At 45.5% G+C, this 9,674-nt stretch overlaps 1 non-coding gene across 1 annotated transcript; it reads left to right on the forward strand.

The window, feature by feature from the left end:
- The first annotated feature begins 2,359 nt into the window (after nucleotides 1-2,359).
- LOC130017052 (U6 spliceosomal RNA) lies at nucleotides 2,360-2,467 on the forward strand. Its single transcript, XR_008791316.1, has one exon. It is a non-coding gene; the product is annotated as a U6 spliceosomal RNA (small nuclear RNA).
- The last annotated feature ends 7,207 nt before the right edge of the window (nucleotides 2,468-9,674 follow it).

Here is a 9,674-nt window from a genome sequence, read left to right on the forward strand (position 1 = left end):
GAAATAAATGAAGCTCTTTTCATCATGGTTCTTTTGCTCTGTAGTCTTAACATATATGCGGTTTAGTTTTCCTACAGCACAGAAATATAGTTAGCCAGGCCTGGGGTCCCCCCAAGCAGGTCTGGCCCCTTCCAGGAGGATCACTGATGGAGCTCTTGTCCCCCTGTGTCCTCCTCTGTGCCTCCCAAGAGATCACCTCTTGCTTTTCCACCTTCTGCTTTTTCCCATCACGCGGCAAATAGGAGGGAGAGGAAAGGACAAGTCTGTGTCTTATCAGGTCACCACGAGTAAGGTGACTAAGTCCACTCTTCCGGATCCCATTTCACAGTCCCCACTCCAAGAGGCTCATCAATTTCACTTCCTGTCCTTGAATCAATCAACTGTGGGAAAGCTGAGAAAGAAACTCTTGGGTCGGAGTTATCTGGGAGCAGTGGATGATGCCTACGATGATGACCTACTGGTCCCTGTACTTAGAGGCTGCTCAGTGTTTGCTTCGTGCTTACCGTCTGGCTGCGCCAGGCTGCCACTACAGCGGGAGCCAGACAACTCAGTATGGCAGACACGTATTAACCAGGAAATTACTCACAGGTATGATCCATTCACTGGTGGGAAGCTATGTGTAGTCTTATTGACGACAATGACAATAAAATTGGACAGTAAAATGACAAAATGCATGGTGACCTGGATTTTTAAAAAAAATTGGAAAAGACTGTCGCATGGTAACTTTTTTTGTATTTTTTTCTTGCTTTTTGGGTCACACCCAGCAATGCTGAGGGGTTACTCCTGGTTTTGCACTCAGGAATCACTCCTGGTGGTGCTCGGGGGACCATATGGGATGCTGGGAATCAAACCCAGGTCGGCCATGTGCAAGGCAAACGCCCTACCTGCTGTGCTATTGCTCCAGCCCCTGTCGCATGGTAACTTAAGGATTTCCCTATTTCACATGGAAAATAAACTGCTACTATAATGGAAGCCAGACCCTAAAATTTCCTGTCCAGGCTGTTTTCCCATTACTTGTATGTATTCATAACATGATCCAGGAGAATTAGAAGAAAATGAAGCAACTGGGTGAGAAATATAATACAGTAGGACAGGTTCTTGCTTTGCACACAGTTCACCATGATTTGATCGCCATCACCTATATAATCCCCTCAGTCCTCTAAGAATAGGCTAGAGCACATGCTTTGCATGTAGGAGGCCAGAGTTTGATCACCAGCACCACATGGTCACACCCTGAGCACCAGGTCAGGGTGTGACCCCCCAAAACAAAGCAAAACAAATATGAGATATGGTATCTTTTATATCATTAGTGATAGCACTAATCTTCAACACTCCAACCCCTGGGATTTGATTTTGATTGTGATCTAGCATCTTTCTAGGTGAGGCAAAGAAAAGTTCCTGAGGTTGCTCTTACTTCTATAGCTCTCCCTGATAGAGTAGCTTCTTAAAGCTCTGATCAAGGACCCCTTGAAGGGGCTCCCTCCAACTGCCAGATTCTACTCTCACTGAGGAAATGACCACCCAGTGTGTCCACACACCCACAGGGCCACTGATAGCCAGGACTCCAGTCATTACCACTACCCTCACTGCCAAGTGCCCAAGCCTTGTCTATGACTGATGACTGTCAGCTCTGACTCAGCTTGGTATGTCTGGGCAGTCCCCTTCTTCAGTGTTGTTACCTGGATAAACAGGTCCCCCATTACTGCCTGTGTCTCTGAAGGGTACACACTTGTATCCTTTTTTCTTCTTCTCTTTTTGGGTCATTCCTGGCAATGCTCAGGGGTTACTCCTGGCTCTGCACTCAGGAATTACTTCTGGCAGTGCTCAGGGGACCATATGGGATGCCAGGGATGAAACCTGGCTGGACTGTGTGCAAGGCAAAGGTCCTCTGTGCTAGGCTATTGCTCCCCCCGCCCCCTGAAGTATGTACAGAATCATCACCATTTTCTAGGGTCCTTCCTCTGAGGAACCTTTCCAGATCTTCCATCAATGAGTTCCAGACCTGAAACTTGACTTGATCTAGGTACTGAACAAGGCGCTATGATATTTCGTTTGTTGGTTTCTGTTTGGCGGCCATTCCCAGCAATACTCAGGAGCTATTTTGGCTCTATGCCTAGGAGTGGCCCCAGGCAATGCTCAAGGGACCAAATATATGGTGCTGGGACTTGAAACAGGGTACAAGGTAAGTTTCTTACCTCCAATATTAGCTCTCCAGCACTAGGCATCCTGACTCTTGGGGTTGAGGGGACTGGGTGTTTGGGTCACACCCAATGGTGCTCAGGGCTTTGTCCTGACTCTGTGCTCAGGGATCATTCCTGGCAGTTCTCAGGGGACTGTATAAAGTGTTGAGTGTTAAACTATGCTCATTTTGGCAGTACATATACTAAAATTGAAATGATACAGAGAAAATTAGCGTGGCCCATACACAAGAATGACACAAAAAATTCATAAAACATTCCATATTTTAAAAAGAAAAAGACCTAGTTGTGTGCAAAGCAAGTGCCATAATCATTGTATTTTTAAAATTTTTTGTACAAAATAGTTTACCTATTCTATTTTAATACAAAGTATGTGGGAGAAACCTAGCCAGCCAGCCCTTAACTGTCACATGAAAAGATACTTTTATCCAACTTAGAGTCTAAGATCACACAAATTTTTCTTTTGTCCTGTCTATGGGAATTGTCTATGTTTTTCCACGGAGCTGTTTTTTAAAACTTCCACAGATCCTTCTTATTTCTCCTGTTCTGGTGGCAGTACAATGAAGCAGAGAAGGAGTTGGCTAAAACAATTCTAGGAGGGTTTCTGCTGCCCCTTCTTCCAGATCAAAGATTGTGAATGTGAGGAATCACATGGCCACCCGCCATGAGAGCCTTGATGAGAGAACCCAGTTCCTCATCACACGGATGGCAAACTGCAAGTGATGTGGAGTCATCCGCTTTCCTTTGCCAGGTTGAGCCCCTGCAGATGGTTCTCTGTTGCCATGATACTTAGCCTTGGCCTTCCCACTGTCCTCTCCAGCTTTGCCTCTAGCCATGGTTGCACTGCTCCTGCTTTAGTGCCTTAACCGCTGTATTATCTCTCTGCCCCTCATCATGACTTTTTATTTTTTTAATTTTTTAAAAATAATTTATTTATTTATTGAATCACTGTGGGAAAAGTTACAAAGCTTTCAGGTTTAGGTCTCAGCCATGCAAATATCAAACATATTTCCCTTTACCAATACTTATTTTTTACCACGAAGAACCCCAATAAAACCCCACCTCCCACCCCTCCCAATGCCTGTGAGGCAGATGAATTCTAGTTAACACTCTATCTACTTTGACTAGATTCATTGTTTCGATAAAAGATGCACCATTATTATTTAGAGTTTACCCCCCCTCCCAAATCAGGAATGCTGAAAAAGCATTGTGAAATGATTTGCTTTCTACAGCTGGGTTTAAGAATTAAGTGATGCCGTGCAGCCGCTATTGCGGCCGCTTGGTTTTGGATTTCTGCTATTTTACTTATTAACCCTGGAAGTATTTCTACTGAAAGTCAGATAATTAAGAGATTGGTTTCTGTGCTCTGGAGACGTGGCCGTGCCAGAGAGCCACTCGTGGAGGGCAACTGGTGACCTCGGTAGGGCGTGAAGGACGGGCGGAATGCCCCCCTTCCCATGAGGCTTTAGTCGCCCCCACACCCCCGGCTCATACCTGCTCTCCACAAGGCTCCCATGCGGCCGCCATCTTTCTTTCCAGAGTGGGGAGGGCGGAGGGGAGTAACACCCTTTCCCCTCCGGGCAGGCATCATCATGACTTTTTAATGGGGTGACTGTATTTGCTTTCTACTCTTCTGGTCTTGTTTTCTTTTGATTATAGATATTAAGTAACAGTTTTATTGGCTGCACATCTGATTTTCCTCTAGAGACGACCATATCTCATTAACCATTTCTACATGCCCTAGACTGTCCCTGTGACATTGTTGACATTTTTTGGGGGGAGGAAATGGGAAATGGGGGATCACACCCAGCTGAGCTTGGGGTTTACTTCTAGGTCTGTGCTCAGGGATCATGCCTGAGGGGACTTGGGAAAACATATGAGGTGCCAGGGATTGGTATATGTCACAATTTCCTTATCCATTCATCAATAGGAACCTAGGCTATTCTAAAAACTATTGCTATAGGCATGGGGCTATGTGTAATCGAGATATATATATATATATATATATACATATATATATATCGATTCCTCCACCCCTCTTGGAGAGCCCGGCAAGCTACCAAGAGTATCTCACCCGCACAGCAAAGCCTGGCAAGCTACCCATGACATATTCAATATGCCAAACACAGTAACAACTGTCACAATGGAGACGTTACTGGGCCCGCTCGAGCAAATCAATGAACAACGGGAGGACAGTGACAGTGATATATATATATATATATATATATATGGATATATATATACTTTTTTTTTAATTTTGGGGGGGTGGTCACACCCGGCAATGCACAGGTGTTACTCCTGGCTCTGCACTCAGGAATTACTCCTGACGGTGCTCAGGGGACCATATGGGATGTTGGGAATTGAACCCGGGTTGGCCACATACAAGGAAAATGCCCTGCCTGCTGTGCTATCGCTCCAGCCCCTAATTATATATATTTAAGTACTGGGGGTGTTTGTTTTTGCTTTTGGGGTTTGGGGGCCACACACACTGGTACTTAGGACTTACTCCTGCCTCTTGCCTTTGGGTTCACTTCAGACAGTGTGCTCCTGATCAAACATTAATTCAGAGCCAGAAAAATAATATAACCTGTAAGGCCTCTTGCCCTGCACTTGGGCAGCCTAGGTTCGAAACCTGGCACCACATATGGTCCGCTGAGCATCACCAGAAATGGTACTTGAGTGTGGAGCCAGTAGTAAGCCATAAGCACAGCTGGGTATTACTCAAAAACTAAAAAGAAAAAAAGACAGAACAAAGAAAAAGAAGAAAAAGCAAATGTTAATTTCAAAATCAACTGTGTAGAGGGTCAGAGAGATAGTACAGAGGGTAAGGTGCTTGCCTTGCATGCAACTGACGTTAGTTCAATCTCCAGCATTTTCCTGAGTGCAGAACCAGAAGTAACCCCTGAACATTGCTGGGTGTGGCCCCATCACATGCAAAATAAAATAAAATAAAAACCAAAAAAGAAAATTTAAAATCAACCATTTAAGATATCTGAGGTGTTTCTAGCTGTGGTCATCCTTATTGCTTTTTAAAATATTTTCAGGGGTGGGGGCACACCTAGCAGTATCGAGGGGTTGCTCCTGGCTCTGTGCTCAGGTAAATTTTTCACAAGTCTTTCGTGTCATGTTGCCTTTCTCAGGAGAAAAGGACTCATGAGTGGGAAAAAGTGAAGCAACCCTGCCTCAGGGGAACAGATCTGCCTGGGCTATGCATTTCAACATCTCAGGAGCCCACCAAATAACTACCACATCCTGAGTTCCTCCTCAGCCATGTTCTCTGATCAAGGAGAGAACCAGGGCCTCTCTGTCAGCTACCACGAGGTCCTCACCACTCCACACAACTTCCCACTGAGAACACTTTCTTCATTTTTACAGCAACACAACTTTGTAGCAAGCAGTCCACACTGCTGTCCGGCCCACCTTGCTTTCACCTGTCATCCAACCCTGAACTACTACACCAATGAGGACGCAGCTCTCCTCTGAGATATGTCCCAGCTACAGCAGTGAAATCTTCAGCCCCCTTGGGGTAGGCAAAATTTATGGCCTCTGTTCGGCTGGGCCTGGGGTGGGATAGTCCCTGCTAGAGAGGTGAGAGTGTAGTTTCAAACCTCATTGTATAACCTGCTCTTCCAGACTGTTGAGGAATGCCTGGGGTTCCAGGTCAGGCTCTCCGAGAAGCAGATGGTAGGACAGAATCAAATATGCAGAAATTTTAACTGGAGAGGGGCCAGAGTGATAGTACAGTAGATAGGGCATTTGCCTTGTGTGCCAGCTGACCTGGGTTCAATTTCTGGCAAGCACCTCCTGCACACGGAGCCAGACCATCACAGGTGTGGTCCAAAAGCCAAAAAAAAAAAAAAAGAAAAGAAAAAATTTTAACTAGGGAAACTCTGTGTGTGTGTGTGTATGAGAGAGAGAGAGAGAGAGAGAGAGAGAGAGAGAGAGAGAGAGAGAGAGAGAGATCAAATCTAGAGCCACAAACTTGCATTGCACACACACTACCACAGAGTCATATGTCTGGGCCCATAGGGAAATACTTTTGAGAGATAAAGCAGAGTGGGAACAAGGGTATGTGAGATGCAGCTCAGACCAGAACACAGGACTGATGGCTGTGAATGGAGAAGAAGCCTTGGCTGGGAGGCGACTGTTGTTGTGATCGTCTGAGGAAATATTGTCAGGCCAAAGGGAAGGTGCATTAATGATGCTTTCAGCATCTTATAGGCCTTCAACCCTTTATCCTCAGAGTTTGATTTTTTTATAGACTTTTTTAGAGAAAATTTACATTCACAGCTACTCTCCTCCCTCCACAGAAATTAGTTTGCTTAAACTACCAGGGGTTAAGAAGATAAACTAGAATAAATGAGGAAAAGAAAAAGAGAAAAAGAGAATAAATTAAATCCAACTGCAATGTTACCTTATATTGTAGGTGGGAGAAACTTCCCCAGGCGAAAGGGTTGAGTTCCCCCAAGTAACTCATAAATAAGCTCACAGGTCACCTAACTTCTGGCTATTCTGAATGGTTCAGGTGACTTGGATGAAGGAGGGGAGTAAGGTAAGTAACCTCAAGAAAATAAGGCTTTCACCTCTCTGCTTGACACAGCCTGCCCACCCCAGCCATCTGGGGAAATGCTTGCCATGGGTTAGGACTGGTCAGATCTGCTCAAGCACCCACAGAGCATGGACTCTCGTGTTCTACCAGCCCCAAACGATAGCTGTCAAGCAGAGCCTGGTCTTGCTCTGTCTGCACAGGACAAGTACTGTCCCCTACCATCCCAGTTCTTGGGAAGCCAGGGACTCAGGCCAGAGCAAGGAACTGCTCTTTGCAGGAAAAGGAGTATCAATCCTAACCTCTGCTTAGATGTTCCAGTCAAGTCCCTTCTCTCTTGCAAAAAAGAATTTCGTCAGATGGGGGCTGGAGTCATAGTACAGTACATAAGGTACTTACCTTGCACGCAAATGACAGAGTTTGATCCCAGGCACATGGTTCTCTGAGCCCACCAGGAGTGATCCCTGAACTCGGAACCCAGAGTAAGCCCTGAACCCATTTGGGTATGGCCCCAAAATTTAAAAACACAGCAATAAAAAGAAATTCAGGAGATGAAATAGTTAAATAGAATAGTTTTATTTAAAATTTCACTGAGAGGAGTCAGAGAGATGATACAGTGGGTGAGGCTCTTACCTTGCATGTAGCCAACCCAGGTTTGATACCCCACATTCTAGATTGTCCTCCAAGCCCCCCAGGAGCAACTCCTGAAAGCAGAACCAGGACTAACCCCTGAACACCACCATACGTGTTCCCAACCTCCCCTTCAAAAAATTTACTTAGAGAAATATGAAATAAGGGAGAGAGATGAGGGAGGGGAGGGGAGAGAAGTGTTTAAGAGAGAACACACAGACCAGAGTGATAGTATAGCAGTTAGGGTGCTTGTCTTGCCTGTGACCAGCCTGGGTTCAATCCTTTGCACCCCAATATGGTTCCCTAAGGCCTTCAGAAGTGATCCCTGAGCATAGCCAGGTGTGGCCCAAATATGGGAGAAAGGGAGAGAGAGAAAGACAGACAGAGAGAGAGAGAGAGAGGGGGGGGGGAGAAGGAGAAAGGGAGAGAGAGGGAGAAAGAGAGAGAAAGAGAGAGACAGAGAGAGAGAGAGAACATAAACTTCACCGAAGTGGGAAAAGCTGAGTACATATACCAGGTTGAGATGCGGGTCAGTCTCCAGGGTGGAGTATGCAACCCACATGACTTTACAAAGTTGGCTTCTTCCAGAGGCTGGAGCAATAGTACACTGGGTAGGGTATTTGCCTTGTATGCGGTCAACACAGTTTGATCCCTGCCACCCCATATGGTTTCCCAAGTCCTTCAGGAGAGATCCCTGAGCACAGAGCCAGGAGTAAGCCCTGAGCACTGCTAAGTGTGGCCCCAAATTAAAAAAAAAATAAAGTTGACTTTTCCATACAGATTTGGCCTGAGGCAGGAAAGATAACAAAGTAGGTAAAGCTCTTTTCTTATGCAACCCAGTTTCAATTCCTGAAATTCACTGCATATGATCCCCTGAGTACTTCCATGATTGGCCCCCAAGCACAGAGCCAGGACTAACCCCTAAGCACCACTGGGTATGACCCCTCAATAAATAAACAAACAAATAAACAAAAAAACCCAGACTTGGCCTTGAGTTTTCTGAACATGAAGGTTAATCTTGGAGTTGTCACAAGAAAAAAGGTCTTGAATTCTTGATGGTTCTTATATATCTATTTAAAAAAATTAGGGGGCCATATACAACTGTACTCAGGTATCACTCCTGACAGTGCTCAGGAGTTATATGTAGTGCTGGAGACAGAATCCAGTTCTACTGCAAGCAGACCAGGTCTAAGGCAAGTGTCACAACTGCTGTACTATCTCTCCAGCACAAATCAAGACTTTCAGATTCTCTCGAAGCATCTTTTCAATGGGCGTCCTCCTTTCTCTGGGTGATGCCTCAGTTTCTGCATCTGTTCATGTTCTCCATCTCCACACACACAGCACAGCGGGTAGGGCGTTCGCCTTACAAGCGGCCAACATGGCCGACCCGAGTTCGATTCCTCCGCCCCTCTCTGAGAGCCCGGCAAGCTACCGAGAGTATTCGATATGCCAGACACAGTAACAACAAAGTCTCCAATGGAGACGTTACTGGGCCCGCTCGAGCAAATCGACGATCAACGGGAGGGCCTTTACCTTTACCTCCATCTCCAAAGCACTAAATATTTATTTGCATCTGAAAGGGATGTGGCCTTTACACCTTTGGATTACTCAGAGCTAAACAATTTCTTCTTAGTTTTATTATTTCCCAAGACTCATTACCAGGCTCTCCCCCACTAAATATATTATGGACACACATATATCCCAAATGGATCATCTTCCTAAGTTTGTACAAGTCCATTGTGTTGGGCTATCCAATCTTTCCAGTTTGGGCAAGTCTGATGAGTGCGTCTCTCTCTCTTTTTTTTTTTTTTTTTTTTTACTTTTTTGGGTCACACCCGGCAATGCTCAGGGGTTACTCCTGGCTCTGCACTCAGGAATTACTCCTGGTGATGCCCCGGGGACCATATGGGATGCTGGGAATCGAACTCGGGTCAGCTGCATGCAAGGCAAACACCCTACCCACTGTGCTATCGCTCCAGCCCTGAGTGCTTCTCTTTTTAAGAGTAAATTAATTTTTAATTGAATCATAATTGAATCTTATGTGAACCATAAGATTCACAATTACAAAGTTGTTCGTTATTGAGTTTCATTCAGAGAATATTCCAACACCCAACCCTTCAACAGTGTACATTTCCTGCCACCAATGTCCCCAGTTTCCCCCAGCCTCCCTGCAGCCTGCCACTGAACTCTGCCACTATGGCAGACTTTCTCTCTCTCTCTCTCTCTCTCTCTCTCTCTCTCTCTCTCTCTCTCTCTCTCCCACACACACACACTTTTCTTTTTTCCTTTTAGGCACTGTG

This window comes from Sorex fumeus, unplaced genomic scaffold (genome assembly GCF_029834395.1).
Source record: "Sorex fumeus unplaced genomic scaffold, SorFum_2.1 ptg000007l, whole genome shotgun sequence".
Classification (NCBI taxonomy): Eukaryota; Metazoa; Chordata; class Mammalia; order Eulipotyphla; family Soricidae; genus Sorex; species Sorex fumeus.